We start from the raw sequence: 21872 nt of genomic DNA, 5'->3' as shown, positions 1-21872 counted from the left end.
CTGGTTTAGGATGGCCCAGAGCCCAGGATATGCTAGCTCATTCCACACTCATTACCTCATTAATTTATTCAACAAGTGTTTATTGTAGGCTTACTAGATTCCAGGCACTGGTAGGTACTAATGCTTATCTGAGTATGGGAGGACTCCTGAGAGGCCCGTATCACCCTAGTCACCTAAATGCACAGTTTAGCTCATCGTCTATTGTAGTCAACACTTCCCAACTAGTGTCATCAGAGAAGTTCTCACAGAATTTTTTCCTGGCATCATATACTGCTTCATCCCCTTATGGCAATTTTTTATTATGTAACAGGAAATCCCATCATGACCTCCAACCCATAACCTTTTGACCTAGTAGATTTCCATATCTGCTTAGGACCATTCATTCAACAAATATTTAGTAAATGTCTTTAGATTACTAGGTCCTGGAGACACAAAAATACTGCCTTTAAGTAACTCACTGTCTTTATTTCTACCAAAGGAGATTAATACAATTAAAAAAAAAAAAAAGCTTACTCCAGTTCTATAACAAAGGTATAACTTCTTTAATAACGGTATCTTCAAAACTCTATGAGAGCCTAATGGAGGAGTTATTTCTTAGTGCTAGGACAGCATGGTTAGGGGAAGTCATTTCTCCACTGTTCCTTGAAGAACGACTACAGGTTTAGTGAGAAAGAAAGACTTTCCAAGAAAAGAAGCAGGCTAAGCTACGGCATGTAGGCAAGTAAGGAGAAGAGGATGCTGTAAGGATAAATGATTGGTGAAGTTACGGAGTACCTTATTCAAAAGAATATCTTTGAAGATACAATGGTTAATACCACTTCAGGAATAATGGGATTTGCTCTAAACCCAACCCAAGGATGTTTGACACCAAGGATATCTGACAACAAACATATAATAAGAATTATGCCAATATTAATGAATTTTTTTTGGAAAGTATCTTATGAGTTAAATTCCACTGATCCAGTTTAATTTCTTGATTAATGAATAGATTGTAAAGCTCTCAAATACCTAATGGGGGCAAAATGCTCTGAAGTGAGAGTGGCAGGATCAGAAAGAATATTCTTGGGATTAAAAGGACAGTGTATAAATATTTTGCTGCTTCTATCTTTGTCAAGATGAATTTTCCAAGGTCTGTATACCTTCCTATATCATAGATTACCTTTCCCTCCTATCCCATGCTTTCTCAACATTGACTCACCTTTTTGTTATACGGCATTCCCCAAACCAGTGTCACAAACGTAAATGCCTACAAGTGCTAGGTGGATAATATGAGTAAAGCTGCTAAGTGGGGACTGATAAACTCAGAGTATCTGCCTTGCCCAAAGAAGGAAGCTGTTCTTTTGCTGTAGCCAATCACTGCCATGGAGGAATGCAGGCTAAGGGTTGTCAGAATTCCAACATTTTCAAGCGAAGCCAGAAATTCTGATTTTTATTTTGGAAACTCTCAACTTGGCAACTAATTGGGAAGTTTAAAAAACCTTCAAAGCAGGCCAACAAAACCTGTCTGTACGCCTGATTCTACTCCTGGGCACGAGTTTGTGAGACTTTGTCTGAAATTTTCCTAGTTTTCTGTGATATCATACTTGAAGGAATGAAGGACTGTTCCATCTCCTTCTAACATTACTGATTTCCCAAATATGGACTCACCCTCCTCTTTTTGGGAAGTACTATTTTGCATCACCCTCTACTGATTTCAGAGTTTGCTTACCCCTTTAAATGTCAATTTTTACCCCCTCCTTGTGCTATATCATGAACTATGCCAATAGTCTTCCCCTTCACTCTTGCCTGGTCATGCCCTTCATGACATATGAATGGCCTTACCACCCTGGAATGACAACTCATTTCTTCATACCTTTGCAATCCTTTGCCTATTTCTTTGATCATCCCCATCATGAGTCACCTCAGCTCAGGACTGTAATTTGGGATAGGGAGTGGGCATATACAGTCTGTGTGGCATCATAAAAGGATGAGATCGTTTGGAAAAAAAATGGGGAAGAAAATGTCTGCATTAAAGATTTTTAAGAGAATCATAAAAGTTAGGGAAGGGTGCTTAAAAAGTGTGATTTAGATCTATTTAGAGTGAATAAAAAGTATAAGATTATTTTTCCTAGTATTTCAGGTTAACTTTTATCATGGTGAAGTGCTATAGGATTTCTTTAAAGATACTTTGTTCTCTGGATATACTTTTGTTTTTTTTTTTTTAAAGATTTTATTTATTTATTTGACAGACAGAGATCACAAGTAGGCAGAGACGCAGGCAGAGAGAGAGGAGGAAGCAGGTTCCCTGCTGAACAGAGAGCCCCATGCGGGGCTCGATCCCAGGACCCCAGGATCATGACCTGAGCTGAAGTCAGAGCCTTTAACCCACTGAGCCACCCATGCGTCCCTGTTTATTTCTTGGATGAAGTATGAGGTTATCTTTTTTTAACTTCATGAAAGGAAAATCCAGAGATGAGGAGTAAGATTTCCATAGTGCAGTCATTGTTAAGTCATTAAGTCTTTTTGCTGGAAGGAAAAAAAATTATGAATGTAGCCCATAATATTTATTTGATACTGTTCCTTACTGCAGTGCAGCATGGCTGAATTTTATTCTCATTAAAGTTTTATAATCCATGGAGCATACCTCAGGATTCTTCATACTACTTTGTATGAAATAGTTTATTCTTCTTTTGTTTTTAAGATGGTTAAGTGGGAGTAGGATTATTATTTTGAGGAGATTATAAATTTCTTGGATATGGAAATACTAATTTTTAAAAATAAGATGCTCTAGAAATTATGGTCATTGTAACATGGAACTAGATATTATGATTTATGGTTATTAGTATTTATCTCCTATGTGTTAGTCACTATAATATCAGTGGGCAGAAGATATAATTTCCATTTTATTTCTAAAGAAAAAAAGACAAAAATAAAAATCAAATCCCTTTGCCAAAACACTGAGAAAAAAACATCCATAACAACATAATGACCTAACATAATTAGGTGATCTACCTTCCATTCATTCAACAAATATGTATTGATTGCTGGCTATGTGCATCAGAAACTGTGTTCAGCTCTGGATGAACAGTGATAAACCAAATATTGTCTATCCTTTCATATGATATCCTTCCATATAGATCTTATGATCTAGTGAGAGAGACAGAGAAAAATTACTAAGGGAAGAAGTGTATGTATGTGAATATCTGTATATACAAATGAATTTGTGCATACATACACATACACACACACACACATACTATCAGGGAGAATAATGGAAAAGAAGAGAGGGAAGCTATTTTAGATTGAGTGTTTGGAGCAGATTTTCTGAGACAGTGTGACCCTTGAGTGCTAATAGATAAGAAAGACCTAGTCATGCAAAATGTAGGGGAAATAGTGGTCTACTGAAGTGAGTACTGTTCGGGCAAAAGCCTTAACTGGGAATGGTTTCTAAGAACAAAGAAACCAGCATGGCTAGAGTATAGTGACTGAGAAGGTAGTGAGAAATAAGGCTGAACAGAAAGACAGGATGTATCAGAAAGAGCCTTGACAGAGAATAAGGAGTTTGGATGAGAAGCCATTGTTTTCAAGTGGAGTAGTGCTATATTTTATTTTTTTTTATTTTACTTTTTAAAAAGATTTGTTTCTTTTTTAAAAAATTGTATTTATTTATTTGACAGAGAGAGATCACAAGTAGGCAGAGAAGCGGGTGAAGCAGGCTCCCTGCTGAGCAGAGAGCCCAAAGGTGGGCTCGATCCCAGGACCCTGGGATCATGACCTGAGGTGGAAACTTTAACCCACTGAGCCACCCAGGCGCCCCTATTTGTTTCTTTTATTTTATTTTATTTTATTTTTATTTTTATTTTTTTAAAGATTTTATTTATTTATTTGACAGAGAGAGATCACAAGTAGGCAGAGAGGCAGGCAGAGAGAGAGGAGGAAGCAGGCACCCTATTTGTTTCTTTTAAAGAGAGAGAGCCGTGAGCAGGGGGCGAGGGGAGGGTGGAGGGAGAGCTGAGTGCAGAGACAGACATAGGGCCCAACCTCACGACCTGAGCAGAAACCAAGAGTCAGATAAGGACACTTAATTGCTTGCACCTGGAGCATTGCTATGTTTTAAAGTTCATCCCCAGCTGCTGTGTGGAGAATGGATTATAGGGGATCGGAGTGGGATCTAGTTTGAGGCTATTTGCAATATTCCAGTGAGGAATGATGATAACTTGGACAAGGCTTGTAGCAGGAGAGAGAAAGTCATGTATCCTAGAGGTAGAACCAACAGAATGTGTTGATGGATTAGGTAGGTAGTGTGAAGGGAAACTCAGAATCAGGGGTGACTCACAGGGCTTTGGCTTGAGCAACTGGGTGCACAGCTCTGGGAAGCAGATGTCAAGACAGAGCAAGGTACGCAAAAATCCCTAACAGAAAGGGATTTTTATTTTTATTTATTTTATTTATTTGACAGAGAGAAAGATCACAAATAGGCAGAGAGGCAGGGAATAACACTTCTGAAATGAAAAGAGGCAGAAGCAGAAATGTGAAGGGGGTGGTTGACAGCAGTGACAAACCTGATAGTCTCTGCCAGCCCAATGGGGAGCTCCTGGGCAGAGATGTGAGTTAGTGGAGTTTTACACTCGCGTAGGCCCTTGTCCTACCACCTTGCTCATTCATTGCTAGAAGCCACCTGAAGAAGGGTGTAACTTTTTCTCTAAAAGCTGAGAGGGACCCTGAAGCAAGTAAGAGCTAGAGGCTGTCAGTTAACCACACTCCTCATAGCTGGGCAGTCAGTCCTTTCTTGAAGGGGGATATTAGCAGCATATCCCTGTGTCTCCCACAGGGAACAACAGGTGGGAAAAGGTCAAAAATTTAGTTTTAAACAAGAGAGGGATGAAGTTAGTTAATCATAACATTGAGTCATCAAATACTTACTGGGTTTCTGTAATAGGCCATTCAGATAGAAATACTATGCACAGAGGCACCTGGGTGGCTCAGTTAGTTGGTTAAGCATCTGCCTTCAGCTCAGGTCACAATTCCAAGACTCGGGGATAGAACCCTGAGTCAGCCTCCCTCTCAGCAGGGAGTCTGCTTCTCCCTCTGCCCCACCTCCCCACTCACGCTCTCTCTTTCTTTTTCTCAAGTAAATAATTAAATAAATTTAAAAAAGAAAAAAAGAAAAAGAAAGGAAGGAAGAAAGGAAGGAAGGAAAGGGATACCATGCACACAGTTGCAGGCAGTCCAGATTTCAAAAGAGATGTTTGGGCTGGAGATATGGAGAACTAGTACACGTATGACTGGCTGGGATCATCCAGTAAGACAAAATCATTTTTAACCCTGAGAGGCATCATTTTTCTGGAGACTGCCTGGAGGCAATTTGGGTTGTCATATTGGGGAGAGAGACAAGGAGGTAGGGTCCAGGGATGTAAAACATCCTGAAATGCATGGGAAATCCTGCTCAGTGAAGAAGTGTTCAACACAAAAAGCCAATAGTGCCCTTGTGGAAAAACTGGCTGTAGACAGAGAAGTGGTTCCAGAACCAATCCCTGGGACATTCCAAATTTTAGAAGCTGTGTAATGGAGAAAAAATGTCTCAAAGGAGACTGAAGAAGAATATCCAGAAAGGTAGAAAGAAAACCAGGACAGAATGGTGTCAGATGCCTAGAGTGCAAAGTGCTTCAAGGAGAGAGAAGTTCGCAGCAAAGAATTCTGCTAATAGTTGAATAAGATGAGGACAGAAACTTGTTCATTCATAGGTGAGCTTAATAAGAGCAATCTCAGAGGAGTGGAGGAGAAGGAAGCCAGACTGGCATAAGCTGAGAATAAAAGGGAGGGGAGCAGGTAGAGAAAGGATTTTTTAAAGGAATTTGCAAACATGATAACCTGAGGAACAAGTTATAGGGTGATTTGGAATCAAGGTAAGGGTTTTAGTTCAAATAGTTTATTATGAAAGTTTTTAAACAAAAATTGAACAAATTTCACAGTAAATATCACTAAATTCTACAATAACAATATTACTCTATTTGTTTTATCACATCTTTTTATTTATATGTAGGAAAGGGCTTTTTTAAAATTTATTTTATTTATTTGACAGAGAGAAAGATCACAAGCAGGCAGAGAGGCAGGCAGAGAGAGAGGGGGGAAGCAGGCTCCCCTCTGAGCAGAGGACCCCATCCCCACCCCCGCCACAATGCAGGACTCAATCCCAGGACCCCGGGATCACGACCTGAGCTGAAGGCAGAGGCTTTAACCCACTGAGCCACCCAGGCGCCCCAGACTTATTTTTATCATGGAAAAATGAACTCCAATTCATTGAAGCCCCTGTAGTCAGGTTATGTCACTTTAGCTGAATATAGATACAGAATCTGAGGGAAGTACAGTGGCCATACCTTTTTTCTCCTGAACACCTCTTCCTGTTTTGATCCTGGTTACAGACTTTATTCCTAGGCCACAGGAATAAATACCTGATCTAAACAGAACTTGGATTCTTTCTGCTGAAAAATTTAAACTTAATTAGGAATACCCAAAGGCAGAAGGAAATCTATTATTCCTTCTAGAAAGAAGGCCCAAGATCTCTTGCCCCTGGGATTGTTTCCCTGCTTAGTCTGTCTACAAGTTATTCAATTATCCTCTCAAAAAATCCCCCTTTTCTTTCTTTTTTTCTTTTTTGAAGATTTTATTTATTTATTTGACAGACAGGAGATCATAAGTAGGCAGAGAGGCAGGCAGAGAGAGGAGGAAGGCTCCCCGCTGAGCAGAGAACCTGATGGGGAGCTCGATCCCAGGACCCTGAGATCACAACCTGAGCCAAAGGCAGAGGCTTAACCCTCTGAGCCACCCAGGTGCTCCAAATCCCCCTTTTCTTAAAGTTAGCTAGAATTGGTTTCTGTTGCTTTAAACCAATGGTTCTCAACCAGGGAGATTTTGCCTCTTAATGAGTATCTGGCAATGTCTGTGGATATTTTCGGTTGACACAACTGAAGGTGGGTAATTTTTGCATCTAGGGTGTAGACACCAGGGATGCTGGTAACATCTGTAATGCACAAGACAATCCTGAGATTGAGCCCCAGATCCGGCTCCCTCCTCAGTAGGAAGCCTGCTTTTCCCTCGCTCCACCCTTTCCCTCCCTCTCATGCTCTCTCTCAAATAGATAAATAAAATATCTTTAAAAATTTAAGAAACAGGGGCGCCTGGGTGGCTCAGTGGGTTAAGCCGCTGCCTTCGGCTCAGGTCATGATCTCAGAGTCCTGGGATCGAGTCCCGCATCGGGCTCTCTGCTCGGCAGAGAGCCTGCTTCCCTCTCTCTCTCTCTGGCTGCCTCTCTGTCTACTTGTGATTTCTCTCTGTCAAATTAATAAATAAAATCTTTAAAAAAAAAATTTAAGAAACAAAATAAAAAGCAAACTTATTGAACAAATTGGTGGTTGCCAGATTCAGGAGATGGGGAGTGGGTGAAATAGGTGAAGGTGGTCAAAAGGTACATACTTCCAGTTGTCAAATAAATAAATCCTGGGGATGTAAAGTATAGCTTGGTGACCATAGTTAAAAAATCCTGTATTGCATTTTTGGAAGTTGCTATGAGAGTAAATTTTTTTTTAAGGTTTATTTATTTTAGAGAGAGAGAGAAAGAGCATGCGGGCCTGATGGAAAGCTGTGGGGAGTGGGGCGAGGGAAAGGGAAAGAATCTCAAGCAGATTTCCTACTGCGTGAGGAGCTCCATCCTATTACCCGAAGTGGAATGTCCTGAGTGGAAATCAAGAGTCAGATGCTTAACTACCTGAGCCACCCAGCTGCTCCGCTAAGAGAATAAATCCTAAAAAAGTCTCATCATAAGAAAACAGATTTGTAATTATGTGTGATGATGGATGTTAACTAGACTTATTGTGGTGATCATTTCACAATATATACATAGTGAATACATAATTTTGAAACATTATGTTGTACACCTGAAACTCATATGTTATTTGTCAATTATACTTCAATAAAGAAAAGGGAAAAAAACCCTGATGAAATCAAGTTGATCTAGAGATAACTCATATCCCCTAGAGCTTGTTAGAAATGCAGAATCTTGGGGCGCCAGGGTGGCTCAGTGGGTTAAAGCCTCTGCCTTCAGCTCAGGTCATGATCCCAGGGTCCTGGGATCGAGCCTCACAACTGGCTCTCTGCTCTGTGGGGAGCCTGCTTCCTCCTCTCTCTCTGCCTGCCTCTCTGCCTACTTGTGATCTCTGTCTGTCCAATAAATAAATAAAATCCTTAAAAAAAAAAAAAGAAATGCAGAATCTTGGGTCTTATTGTAGATTTACTGAATATGAATATGCATTTTAAGAAAATCTGCATGCACATTTAGGTCTGAGAAGCAATGGGTTAGAGGATTTGATGAAGGGGAAAGTTTTTGCACTGGGGATGCTGAAAAGATGCTTCTGGCAGAATTTTCTAAATCAGAGGTTAGCAAAAAAAAAGAAAAGAAAATTTTTTTGTGTGTAAAGAGCTAGGTAGTCAATATTTTTAGCTTTGAGGGCCAGTCTCTGTTACAACCACTGAACCCGGCCATTGTAGTACAACAGCAACCAGGGACAATATATAAACAAACGAGTATGACTGTTGAGTATGGCAATGTTCCAATAAGATTATTTGCAAAAACAGGCAGTTGGTTGATTTGGTCCAAGGGCCATAGTTTGCTGACCCCCGATCTAGACCTTAGTGAAATGAGTAAGTCTTTGCTCCCATGTGGTGTGTACTGTTCAGTTTTCCTGTTCTGATTACTTACTGTCTCTTGTCAGCATATACTCCTGCCTCCCTCTCTCCTCTTTTGAAGACAATGAAGAACTTGGCCAGTTGATGTTCTGTGAGATCCTAGAAGTGAGAAAGGGGAGAACTGAGGTATTAGGAAGCTGCAATTTCCTTGATATCATTTTTTTTTCTGTCTAAAGTATCAAGAGATGTACTATGGACAAGCTTCACATCAGCTGTTTCTTTGGAGTTGTTTCCTTTTTATTTTCTTGGCTTCTAGTAAACTCATTTTGAACTTCTCTGAGCCAAGGGAAATCAAGAAAAGATATTTTATCCTTGCATAGACCGGGTTGAGCAATAGCCCCTTGATGGCAGTGGCAGTGGTAATCAGAAAGAGATTCTATGGTAACAGGCTGATGGCTGGGGGTAGTGGAGGGGAAGAGAAATCATATCTATTGAGCATCTCTTCCCTAATGCTTTACATCATTTGAATCCTTACAGTAAGTCCAGTATTATGACCCCAGGATACAGATGGAGAAACTGAAAGCAATATTTTATCAAACATTAATATAGCAATTACTGTATGCCACATACCGCTCTGTTTTACAAATATAAACTCTTTTAATCCTCAGAACTCTATGAAGGGAAATATTCTTGCCTCCATGTTAGAAATGGGGAAACTATGCTATGGAGACAGGTTAAATAACTTGCTAGAGGAAACTCAGTTAATAAAGTAGAACTGGGTTTTCAATCCAGAGAGAATGGGATCTTGTTCTGACTCCAAAACCTTGTTTTCTTCCCTTGTACAATGTAATAATAGTATGTTCTCCAGTCCTCCTCCCCATCAGATTTTCCATCAATGCTAGCCCCCCACTCCTATTAAGTTACCTATTAAGTAACATTTCCTTATTAGTCCCTCAGATCATAGCATGTTTCCAGGGGTCATTACCAATAAAGTTTTTCTCTACCACAAAACAATCTTTATTAGTATAAGATGCTGTTGCCTGCTTTATATGAGCATGACACTCTGAAATATTTTTCTCAGCAATTTCTCCTAACCCTGGATCTTGCTGTTTAATTTTTGTTTGTCCTGTCTTCCTTGTCTTCTCTTTTTTGTTCATGACAGAATATTGCTGAGAATAATGCTGACATCTCAGTCACCACGCTAGTGTACATTAACCTTTTCCTCTTATTTTATTATTGGATTAATCCAATTTTCTTATTCTCCATTATTCACCTCCATTGGATTACCATAAGTAATCTAGATACATTATTACCAGATCTTTCAGAGTGTCCCCTTAAAGGTTCTATCCCAAATCTTAGTGCCTGGATCAGGCACTATATGTTCGGCCCTCTGGTGGATAATGGGTAATAAAAATGTGGATGATGGGGATGCCTGGGTGGCTCAATTGGTTAAGCATCTGCTTTTGGCTCACGTCATGATCCCAGATTCTGGGATCCAGTGCTGGATTCCACATCTGGCTTTTCCTCAGTAGGAAGCCTGCTTCTCCCTTTGCCTGCCAACCACCACCCCACCACCCCGCTTGTGCTCTCTCTGACATATAAATAAATTCTTTAAAAAAAATGTGGAAGATGTATTTACGGCTTAGTGATTTCCACTAAATGTGGTATCGTCTCCTGATCTGACACTAATATTGATTACTAATGATACATAACCAATATACAATATTTCCCCATGTTTTCCAAATTGAAATTCAGTGCTCCTACACCATCACCTCTTGAATATTCTTTCTTACTCTAGTGCCTTGCTCTTCAATCTGTCCATCGGAGCAGAACATGACTATTTTCCTTACCTCTGGCTCTGCTATTAAACTTTCATTAGAGGCAGAATCACAACATTCTAAGACGTTGATGATAGGGGAGATAGTTTAAGATTTTGATTTTTAAAAAGTGCAAAAGTGTTTCTAACTGAACCTTAAAAAGGTTTGAGGCACTGTTCTAAGTATGTCCATGAGAAGTGCATAAGGGCAAAGTTTGCTGGTCTTGCAGTCCAAAACTTGAATTCCTAGCTCAGCCACTAAAGTAAGGATGGCTAATATTTATTGAGCACTTAGTGTGTGCCAGTCACTTTTCTACTAATCATCGCACTGTGAGGAGGAGGGTACAAGTATTACCCCTTTTTACAGAAAAGGAAACTGAGACACAAAGCTCTTAAGTAACTTCGGAGTTGGTATGGTAAACTGAATCCGGTTTTGCAACATAGGCAGTCTGGCTCCAAACTGGTGCAGTTAGTTCCTACCCGCCTTTACTCCCTGGTAAATAGAATCAGCCATGATTAACATACATGCAGCAGGTTCAGCACTGGTTTTCTGCAGTTCTGCTCATTTAATCTCCACGAACAACTCTGAAGTTGATACCGTTTTTTACAAGCTAGGAAACTAAGGCCCAGAGCGGTAAAGTATTATTTGGCAGACATGCTTGGAGATCCTCGAGAGCCTCGACGCTCCAAAATTTTCTCCAACCCTCGAACCACGTAGCTCTTTGAGCCTGTTTTCCCACCTTTAAAGTGAGGGGAAGTGGAGTAATGCCTCAGCTCTACGAGGGAAGGCTGTAGAGAGGTATGTGCGCACAAAAGTGAGCGAGAAGTGGTGGTAAAAAGCAATCAAGCTCGGGGGCCGAGGGCCCAGCATGCATAATCGGGGCTGGTGAGTGTGCAGATACGAGAAAGATTCCCGCCAGGGAGGAGGCTGGGGAAGGGGGAGTGGGTGTCGCCCCGAGCGAGGCCTTTAGGCGAAAATGGGGCCTGACAGCCTATCTCTGCGGGGTCCAGCGCTGCCGGCGCTTCCAGTGGCCAAAGGGGAGGGGATCCCTGGGGCTTTGTCGCGATGCCGGGACAGCACCTCACCCGCCCAAATCCTGCTTCGCAAGATTCTCCATGAAAGCTAGAGAAGGAAGGGGCGCGGCTTCCCCGCCAGCGTCGCAGAGCGCCACGTCCCTCTTGGCTTAAGCTCCCCAGGTTCCTCCGCGTTCCTCTTCCACGCCATCCGCCTCTCACCCCGCGGGGGCGCGGCCTCGTCTCCGCCCCTGCCAATCGGGACCGTCCGTGGCCCCAATCGGACCAATCAGAGGCTTCCAGGAGGGGCGGGGGCTGTCGCCAAGGCAGCGAAGAGGCGGGAGCGTGCGGTCAGCGGAGGTACAGAGAAAAGCCGCGGACGGGGGCCGGGAGAGACAGGTTTGTGTGTTGCGTGCATTCAGCAGGCGGAGCCTCGAGCGCCGAGACCCGGCTGCGTAAGGCCGGAGGCCGGAGGTGGGTGCGGATCAGCGCGGCGGGAGGCTGGAGCGGGTGCTGAGAGAGGGCTCAGGGCTTCGGCTGCCCTACCCAGCAGTGAGAATGGCTGGGGGGAACCGCACAGCGGGCGGCACCGGCGAGGGGTGCTTCCAGTTGCAGCCCTAGGCGTGGGGTCCCTTTTCCCACTCCACTCGCCTCAGGGCACCCAAGCTTTCTTTGGCGTAGATGAAGGTGGGAGGCTCATGGCGGGGAGCAGGCGTGGGTGAGTGCAGGACCGAGAGCCCGTCAGGGTCCAGCCTCGCCTTGGCAGGTCGCTGGGCGAGGGAGGCGCCCCCTAAGAAGGGGGGTGTACTCACCAGTTCCTGCAGATGCACATCGCCCCTGGCGCGGTCAAGCGAAACTAGGCCGGCCAACCCTGCTCTTCTGCGGGTCTGTTAACCCCGCAAACCTTGACACTTAGAGAAAGTTCGTATCCGCTGTGGTATTGTTTTCCCTGAAGGGAGAAATCGCTGTCAGATGAGCTCTTTCTGTTTTGGAGGTAGTACTTCCACTTCCTTGTTGCACTTACTAAATGGTAACTCTGTGAATAAATAAATGTATTATTGTTGTGATCGGTGCTGGCAAGGGGTCTTGGTTGGCAATTATTTTACAATATCCAGATTTTTTTTTTTTTTAAGATTTTATTTGTTTGTCAGAGAGCCCAAGCAGGGGAAGCAGAAGGCAGAGGAAGAGGGAGAAGCAGGCTCCCCGCTGAGCAGAGAGCTGGACACAGGGACATAGAGCTCCATCCTGGGACTCTGGGATCGTGACCTGAGCAGAAGGCAGTCGCTTAACGGACTGAGCGACCCAGGCGTCCTACAATATCCAGATGTTTTATAATAGCGAGACAGAGACAGGAGCAGGGAGAGAGGGAGAGAAAGAGGGAGGGAGAAAATATGAACATGACCCTTGAATCATTATTCTGAATTCTGGGAGATGGAACCTCTTGAGATTCTTAGTGTCCACTAAACTCTTAAATTGGATAATGTACACGTACACAATTGAATAAGTAAGTGCTCCCATCTGAGCCTTTTATTGAGGCTATTAAATCCATGGATGAATATGAACATCAAACCACCTATTATTATCTTGGCTAAAAAGGGGGGAAGGGGAAAGGAGGAGGATAAAAGCAAATATTTCTTTTTTTTTTTTTTTTAAAGATTTTATTTATTTATTTGAGAGAGAGAGTGAGCAGGAGTAGGGGTTGGTAGGCAGAGGGATGGGGAGAAACAGGCTCTCCCCTGAGCAGGGATCGCCATGTGGGACTGGATCCCAGGACACTGGGATCATGACCTAAGCTGAAGGCATCTGCTTAACCAATTGAGCCACCCAGGTACCCCTAAATGCAAATATTTCTGATAGTCAATTCCGTCTGAAGGAGATTCTGGACTTTCTCTAAAGAATTGGGGAAAAAAAAGTGCTGAGACAGTTGCTTTAAGGAATTTATTAAAAGTACTATGGTTAAAAAAATAGCATGGTTAATAGATTTGGATCTGATATGCAAATATTTCTGATAGTTTTGTTTGAAGGAGATTCCGGACTTGTCCTGTAAGAATTGAAAGAATTCAGGAGACATTTGCTTTAAGGAATTTGTTAAAAATAGTATGACTAGAGGTATAATAGATCTGGATCCTATAACCTGTAGCTCCTTTCTTGATTTATTTAAAATTTTGTTTCTTACGGCCTTCCCTGGTGAATTCTGTTGAATAGTCAGGCTATCCAGATTCTTGCATCTTGTCCCTTATAGAAATTACCTCAGGATTCAACTTCATTGAAGCTGAATGCGGGTTCTTGTTTCATAAAACTCGACCAGCAAGTTCAACAAATGCTGAACAAACAAATGTCTAAACAAATGTTCCTCAGTAAATAGGGCCCTAAAATTTAAAAAATGGATATGTAGAATGAGAAATCTCCAATACTATTACTCTTGTGATTGGGGTAGACATGGAAACTACTGTTTCTCATCTAGTTCTCTAAACTTTCCATGATCCAGTCTAACTTTCTAGTGAAAAATTCATTTCTGCCTCCTGGTGGTTACTAGTGCTGTTCTCTTCCAGCAATCTTAATATACCCACCTTGCCATGGCCGATGTCCCTGCTCTGTTCACCTTAATCTGCCGATCGGTGCTTACTGTTCAACTTTTGCCAAACTGGTCTGTGCCCTGTAAATACCCGTTGAAATGAAATGCACAATGAAAACAATGAAGGTACCTTTCAAACCTCTAGTTGTTCATCATGGTTGCTAATATAGACTACAATAACATGATCAGTACCAGTGTCTTTTGTTTGGAGTTATGTTGTGTATCTCTATAGATAAATCCAATTAATTTTTAAATTTAGAATAACATTTAAGTTGCTTTCCACTTTCTAAGGCCTTTTTGATAATGAGCAAAATACGCTTTTAAGTATTGGGTAGCTGGAGGAATCAAGCATAGGATTTTAAAGTGCATTTAAAGTAATCCTTAAGTAGATAAACTTTTAAGTATTGTGAGTAATTGAGTTGACTGAATTTGGGATGATAGATGATTAACTTTTTCTAAGTATCTGAAGGTCTGGGAAGGGGAAATTTGTTGTTTTTATGTTGGATATGCTTATAGACTTAAAAAACAGGCTCCTAACATTTCAAATGACTTATTTAAGGAAAAAAGCTCATCACTTATTGATTTTCAATCCAAAGTTAAAAAAAAAAAACATGAAATGGTGAAAATTATTCTTGATTAGAATTTGATGGCCAGATTCCAATCCTGTCTCTGTCAAATAGTTTTGGCCACGTCAGTTAGCTTCCTTATGCTTTATAACCTTTTGTAAAAGTTGGGTCTGAACCAAACCTTACCTCTGAGATCATTTCTGGTCCCAGAATTCTGTGTTAAAAATTTTAAAGCAACCTTGTGGAAATTGAGATAGCGGTTGCATGCTTTTGTTTTTGGCAGAGCTTTTTAAAATTTTTTTTCAAAAAATTTTTTTTTAATTTGGCAGAGCTTTTTGGCATATTGTGTTTTAGTTATCCAAAGTACAGTACATATGCATAATTGAAACATTGTAATTTTACTAAATTTGTTTATTGAGTGATACAGATGAGAAATAGTATCTGCTTTCATTAAGTAAGCCTATTACCAAGGATACTGTAACCAAATAAGATTGGGGGGAGGCAATATGATGGTGTCCTTTTCTACAGATATGAGCCTCAGAGACATTAATATCTATACTAATGTCTTGATACATGGAAGGGTTGGAGTCCAGCTAAGCTGGTTATACATTTAATGCTTTTACTTTATTATTATTATTTTATTTATTTATTTTTAAAGATTTTATTTATTTATTTGACAGAGAGAGATCACAAATAGGCAGAGAGGCAGGCAGAGAGAGAGAGAGAGAGAGGAGGAAGCAGGCTCCCTGCTGAGCAGAGAGCCTGATGCGGGACTCGATCCCAGGACCTTGAGATCATGACCTGAGCTGAAGGCAGCGGCGTAACCCACTGAGCCACCCAGGCGCCCAAATGCTTTTACTTTAAATCTCGCTTTCCTGTGGATGCTTATTTAAAATTTTTTTTTTTTAATTAAGTGATCTCTGTGCTCTAGGTGGGGCTCGAACTCACAACCCCAAGATAAAGAGTTGCATGCTCTACCGACTAAGCCAGCCAGGCACCCCAGTATCTATACTAATGTCTCAATACTCAGAAGGGTTGGAGTCCTGCTCAGCTGCTCATACATCTAACACTTTACTTTGAATCTTGCTTTCCTGTAGATTCTTATTTTTAAAGGGAAAAATGGAGTTGGGTATCAGGGTTCCGGTCTCTCTCATCACTGCTGCCATTGAGAAACTCAGAAGCCGTTTATTTTTCTCCACCTCACTCCCTTTCCCTGTTAGAATTAAGACATTGACAGCAAGAGGAAGCAACCAAGGTTTCCTGGCTAAGGGCAGTGCCTTGGAGAGAGAAACCTGGGATTCTTGTTTTAATCCCAGGGAGGAAGAGATTGTATTCCTCTTTTGTTGGTTGTATTCTTTTCATTGGCCTGCAGCTGCTTCAGGACTTTGGCTATGGCAATGCTCAGGGGAGAGCTCTAATGCAGCCTTTCCAAAAATGACATTTAAAGGTTGTATATCAAACTGGTGTATTGCTTCTTAGGTTCTATAACTTTGTGTGTTTACAGAACAGATTTTTATTACTTTATATAGCTGTTTCATTTCAAGACATGAAGGACTTTAATATTTACTGAGCATTTCTGATTGCCCTGCACTGTGCTAATTACCATATATTCATCCTTACTTTCAGCCAATCAAAAACTTAGGAAGAAGTATTAGTTCAGTTTATAGGTAGGAAAATTGAGAACCAGAAAGGCAAACAGCTTGCCAGTAAATGGGAATGATAAGGATTCAATCTGTTGTTTATTTTTGACTATGCTATGTTAATAAAAGTCAACATGCCTTTTTGACATACAATGTGTATGATCACTCTCCTGCTTAGATGATTTTATTTTTAATATACCATAAAAAGAAATATATGTGTTTTTAAAATCTGAAGATATTTTATTTGCTTATTTTCCTTGTAAACTGCTTAGAAATAATTCCTTTTGTTCACCAGTGAGTTTGCACATGAGCCAACTGCCTTGTATTTGACAATTGGATTTCAAAAAAGAAAATCTGAGCTATTTTGCTTTATTACTGATCTCTGTGACTGAGACTCAGGCCAAGATTAATTTTTTAAAGTGATGGTAAGAGTAAAGAAAGATTCTAGTTAAGGATTTTAAGAGAAATTTCAGTTAAGGATCTAATGAGAAAACTTACCCTCTATCTTGAAGTCTCGTTGCTGAGGAAAATAAGCTTTTAGTCTGAATTCTTATTTACAAGGGGAGTGATACAGTAAAGCCAGCATCATAACCCAAAATCTTTGTTTATTGTGGTCTTTGATTCTGTTTAATATTTCTCTCTTCCCTCTCCACTGGATTTTGATATAATTTAGTCTCCTTCCACATAATAAAAATTTGGTACTTTTACTATTTACAGGATGTGATACATATATATATATATATATATATACACACACACACACACATATATACTATCATATGCTGTTACCACTATAATAAGGCCAAAATTTATGTTTATGTTAATCTGTTTTTATCTCATTTTTTTTATATTTAGAACTTGCTGAGTCAGATTTTAGTGAAAAAGCATTGACCTAGGAGTCAAGACCCACCTCTTCACTAATTTGATATTGTGCAAGTCGTCTTACTTCTCTGCATCTCAGTTGCCTGATCTGTAAAAAAGGAGATAAAAATTCTTTACCTATCTGAAGGTAAGTGATCAGTTAAGAAAGCAAAAAATAAATACAGATGTAATGGTGGCTTAAACATACAATGTTTATTTTCCCATTACCCATCTTTTTTTTTAAAGATTTTATTTATTTATTTGATAATGAGAGAGAAAGTGGGGAAGAGAGGAGAGGGGCAAAAGGGGAAGCAGACTCCCCACCGAGCAGGGAGCCCACTGTGGGGCTCAGTCCTGGGACTCTAGGATCACGACCTGAGCTGAAGGCAGAGGCTTGGCCAACTAAGCCACCCAGGTGTCCCTCATGTAAAATAATTCTTGAATTATGTTGTCTGGGTCAGGTATAGTAGCTTCATAAAGTTATCAGGGACCTCAACTTTCCCCACTTCTTTGATCTGCCATCTTTAAGGTTTGGCACTGGTCCTTGTAGTCCAAGATAGCTGCCAGAATTCTAATCATCACAGCCAGGTTCCAGGCAGGAAGGCAAAGACAAAGATGCTTCCTTTTCCTTTAAAGAGACTTCCCAAACCAAAACTCAGGTTACCAGGGAACTAGGGAAATGTAGCTGGATGCTGAGCTACCCTGAATAAAACTGGGCTTTTGTTACTGAGGAGGAAGGGAAGATCTCGATATTGACAGGCAAATAGGAGTCTCTGCCATACTCTTTTTCTCTTTCATCTCTGAGATCTGTAAGCTATGATAGCCACTCATAGAAACTTCGGTAATTGCCACAGAAGAGCTTTGTCTGATCATTGTCTTCAAAATGAATAACTTTAATAAATTGTGTTTCTTTTTTTACTTTTATCCTGTGATTCAGTATAGAAGCTTTCCTGTCTTATTGAAAATTTGTTCTGGTTTTTACTTTGATTTTTATTATTGAAATATAACTGAAAATTTTATTAGTTGCAAGTATATAATGTATCGATTGATCAGTTGTACACATTACCCAGTGCTCACTCCAATAAGTGTACTTACTATTACCATACAAAGTTATTACACTGTTACTGACTATATTCCCTGTGCTGCAGTTTTCATCACTATGACTATTTATTTTACAACTAGAAGTTTGTATCTCCTAATTTCTTTCACCTATTTTACCCATCCTTCCACTTCCGTTCCATTTGGCAACCACTAGTTTGTTCTCTGGGTTTATGGATCTGTTTTTGTTTGTGTTTTAGATTCCACATAAAAGTGGAATCGTACAGGATATGACTTTCTTCACCTGATTTATTTCACTTAGCATAATACCCTTTAGGTATATCCATGTTGTTGGAAATAACAAGATTTTGTTCTTTTTTATGGCTGAGTAATATTCCAGGATATATATACCACATTTCCTTTATCCATTCACCTATTAATGGACACTGAGGGTGTCTTCACTGTTGTAAGTAATGCTGCAATAAACAGATTAGTGTTTTTATTTTCTTTGAGTAAATACCCAGCAATGGAAGTACTGGGTCATGTGGTATTTCATTTTTAATTTTTTAAATTTAATATTTTGAAGAAACGTCATGCTGTTTTTTTAGCGATTGTACCAATTTACATTCCCACCAACAGTGCACAAGAGATCCATTTTCTCTACATTTTGGTCAGCACTTGTTGTTACTGATACTAGCTATTCTGACAGGTGTGAGGCAGTATCTCAGTATGGTTTTGATTTGTATTTCCCTGGTGATGAATGATGTTGAGCATCTTTTCAGTTGTCTGTTGGCCATCTGTCTGTCTTCTTTGGAAAAACGTCTGTTCAAGTCCTGTGCCCTTTTTAAAATCAGATTTATTTTTTTACTCTCAAGTTTTATGAATTCTTTATATATTTTGGTATTAACTTATTAGATACATGATTTGCAAATATCTTCTTCCATTCAGTAAATTGCCTTTTTATTTTGTTGATGGATTCCTTTATTGTGCAAGAGCTTTTTAATTTGATGTAGTACAAATAATTTACTTTTGCTTTTGTTTCCCTTGACAAAGGAGACATATCTAGAAAAATACTGCTATGGGTGATGTCAAAGAGAAGTGTGCCTGGTTTTTTTTTTTTTCCCTAGGAATTTTTATGGTTTTAGATTTCCCATGTAGATCTTTAAAGCTTTTTTTTTTTTTTTAAGATTTTTGTTTATTTGTTAGAGAAAGAGAGAGAGAGAGATACAGAGCGCAAGCACAGGCAGATAGAGTGGCAGGCTGGAGGCAGAGGGAGAAGCAGGCTCCCTGCTGAGCAAGGAGCCCAATGTGGGACTCGATCCCAGGACGCTGGGATCATTACCTGAGCCGAAGGCAGCTGCTTAACCAACTGAGCCACCCAGGTGTCCCATAGATTTCCCATGTAGATCTTTAATCCATTTCGAATTTATTTTGTCTGTGCCATAAGAAAATGTTCTAGTTTCATTCACTTGCATGTAGCTGTCCAGTTTTACCAAAGCCATGAGGAGACTATCTTTTCCCCTATTGTATATTCATGTCTCCTTTGTAGCAGATTAGGTGGGGTTTTTTTTGGTTTGTTTTTTTGTTTGTTTGTTTTTGTTTGTTTGTTTTTTTAAGAGGGAGAGAGAGTGTGTGTGTGCAAGTAGGGGTTAGGTGCAGAGAGAGAGAATCTTTTTTTAAAAAAATATTTATTTGAAAGAGAGAGAGAGAGAATGCATGCATATAAGCAGGGGAGGAGAAGAAAGAGAAGGAGAGAGAGAGAGAGAGATCTCAAGCAGATTCCCCACCAAGTGGGGAGCCTGACACAGGAGTCGATTCACGGCTTGATCTTAAAACCCTGAGATCATGTCCTGAGCCTAAACTGAGAGTTGGCTTCTCAACCACCTGAACCCACACAGGCACCCCAGGGAGAGAGATAATCTTAAGCAGCCTCCACATTCAGCACAAGCCTGACCCAAGGTTCAGTTTCACAACCCTGAGATCATGACCTGAGCCAAATCAAGAGTTAGACAATTGACTGAGCCCCCAGGCACCCCTGTTGTAGATTAATTGACTGTATAAGTATGGGTTTATTTCTGGGCTCTGTATTCTTTTTTTTTCTTCTTTTTTTAAAAGATTTTATTTGTTTGAGAGAGAGAGAGGCAGCATGAACAGCAGGAAGGGGCAGAGGGAGAGGGAGAAGCAGACTCCCTGCTGAGCAGGGAGCCCAATGAGGGGCTTGATCCCAGGACCATGAGATAATTACCTGAGTTGAAGGCACACGCTTAACTGACTGAGCTACCCAGGCACCCCTGGGCTCTGTATTCTGTTCTGTTGAGCTCTGTGTCTGTTTTTGTGCCAATACCATACTTTTTTGATTACTATAGCTTTGTACTATAGTGTAAAAATCTGGGATTGTGATACTTCCAGTTTTGTTCAAGATTTCTTTGGTGAGTGCCTGCGTGGCTCAGTTGGTTAAGCATCTGACTCTTGAGTTCAGCTCAAGTCATGATCTCAGTGCCCTGTGATCAGCCCTGCATGAGGCTCTGCACTCAGTGTGGAGACTGCTTGGGATTCTCCCTCTCCTTCTACCCTTGTTCCTGCATGTGCTCTTTCTCTATCTCTTTCTAAAATTAAAAAAAAAAAAAAAAGATTGCTTTGGCTATTCAGGGTCTTATTTAGGTTTATACAAATTTTTTTTAAAGATTTTATTTATTTAGGGCGCCTGGGTGGCTCAGTGGTTAAGCCGCTGCCTTCGGCTCAGGTCATGATCTCAGGGTCCTGGGATCGAGTCCCGCATCGGGCTCTCTGCTCAGCAGGGAGCCTGCTTCCCTCTCTTTCTCTCTGCCTGCCTCTCTGTCTACTGTGATCTCTCTCTGTCAAATAAATAAATAAAATTAAAAAAAAAAAAGATTTTATTTATTTATTTGACAGACAGAAATCACAAGTAGGCAGAGAGGCAGACAGAGAGAGGTGGGGAGGCAGGCTCCCCACCGATCAGAGAGCCCGATGCCATGCCATGCGGGGTTCGATCCCAGGACTCTGGGATCAAGACCTGAGCCGGAGGCAGAGGCCCTAACCCACTGAGCCACCCAGGCGCCCCATGGGTTTATACAAATTTTAACATTATGTTCCAGTTTTGTGAAAAGTACTATTGGTATTTTATTTTATTTATTTTTTAAGATTTTATTTATTTATTTGACAGACAGAGATTACAAGTAGGCAGAGAGGCAGGCAGAGAGAGAGGAGGAAGCAGGCTCCCCACTGAGCAGAGAGCCTGGGATAATGACCCCAGCCGAAGGCAGATGCCTTAACCCACTGAGCCACCCAGGCGCCTCTGCTATTGGTATTTTAATATGGATTGCATTGAATCTGTAAATTGCTTTGAATAGTATGGACATTTTAACAATATTAATTCTTCCAATCCGTAAGCATGGTATATCTTTTCATTTGTGTTGTCTTCAGTTTCCTTCATCGATATCTTCTTACAGTTTTCAGAGTTCCAGTTTACTACCTTAGTTAAATATATTTCTAGGTATTTTATTCTTTTTAATGCAGCTGTAATTTTTTTTTAAATTTCTCTCTCTGCTACTTTATTCTTAGTCTATGGGAACAACAGATTCCTGTATATTAATTTTGTATCCTGCAGCTTTACTGAATCCATTAATTAGTTATACTAGTTTTTTGGTGGAGTCTTTAAAGTTTTCTATATATAGTGCCAT

General features: G+C 40.6%; 2 protein-coding genes across 6 annotated transcripts in view; one reads left to right on the top strand and one right to left on the bottom strand.

Moving 5' to 3' along the window:
* Positions 1–11710, bottom strand: part of PIK3C2A (phosphatidylinositol-4-phosphate 3-kinase catalytic subunit type 2 alpha) — a 170102-nt gene extending 158392 nt beyond the window's left edge. Inside the window, exons 1-2 of the mRNA XM_013055870.2 lie at positions 11564–11710; positions 8735–8820 (exon numbers count right to left, since the gene is read on the bottom strand). The gene's annotated coding sequence lies outside the window, so the exon portion shown is untranslated. The remainder of the gene's footprint in view (positions 1–8734; positions 8821–11563) is intronic.
* A 108-nt stretch (positions 11711–11818) lies between these two features.
* Positions 11819–21872, top strand: part of NUCB2 (nucleobindin 2) — a 48556-nt gene continuing 38502 nt past the window's right edge. The window contains exons 1-3 of one of the 5 annotated variants that reach the window (XM_004752069.3): positions 11845–11965; positions 14044–14192; positions 17128–17281. The gene's annotated coding sequence lies outside the window, so the exon portion shown is untranslated. Of the gene's footprint in view, positions 11966–14043; positions 14193–17127; positions 17282–21872 lie in introns of all 5 variants that reach the window. The other 4 variants (XM_004752070.3, XM_045066172.1, XM_004752068.3 and 1 more) reach the window with 4 other exon arrangements.

The sequence above is a fragment of the Mustela putorius genome, unplaced genomic scaffold (genome assembly GCF_011764305.1).
Source record: "Mustela putorius furo isolate JIRA1106 unplaced genomic scaffold, ASM1176430v1.1 tig00003859_pilon_pilon_pilon, whole genome shotgun sequence".
Classification (NCBI taxonomy): Eukaryota; Metazoa; Chordata; class Mammalia; order Carnivora; family Mustelidae; genus Mustela; species Mustela putorius.
This window is presented reverse-complemented; position numbering and strand designations above follow the sequence as displayed.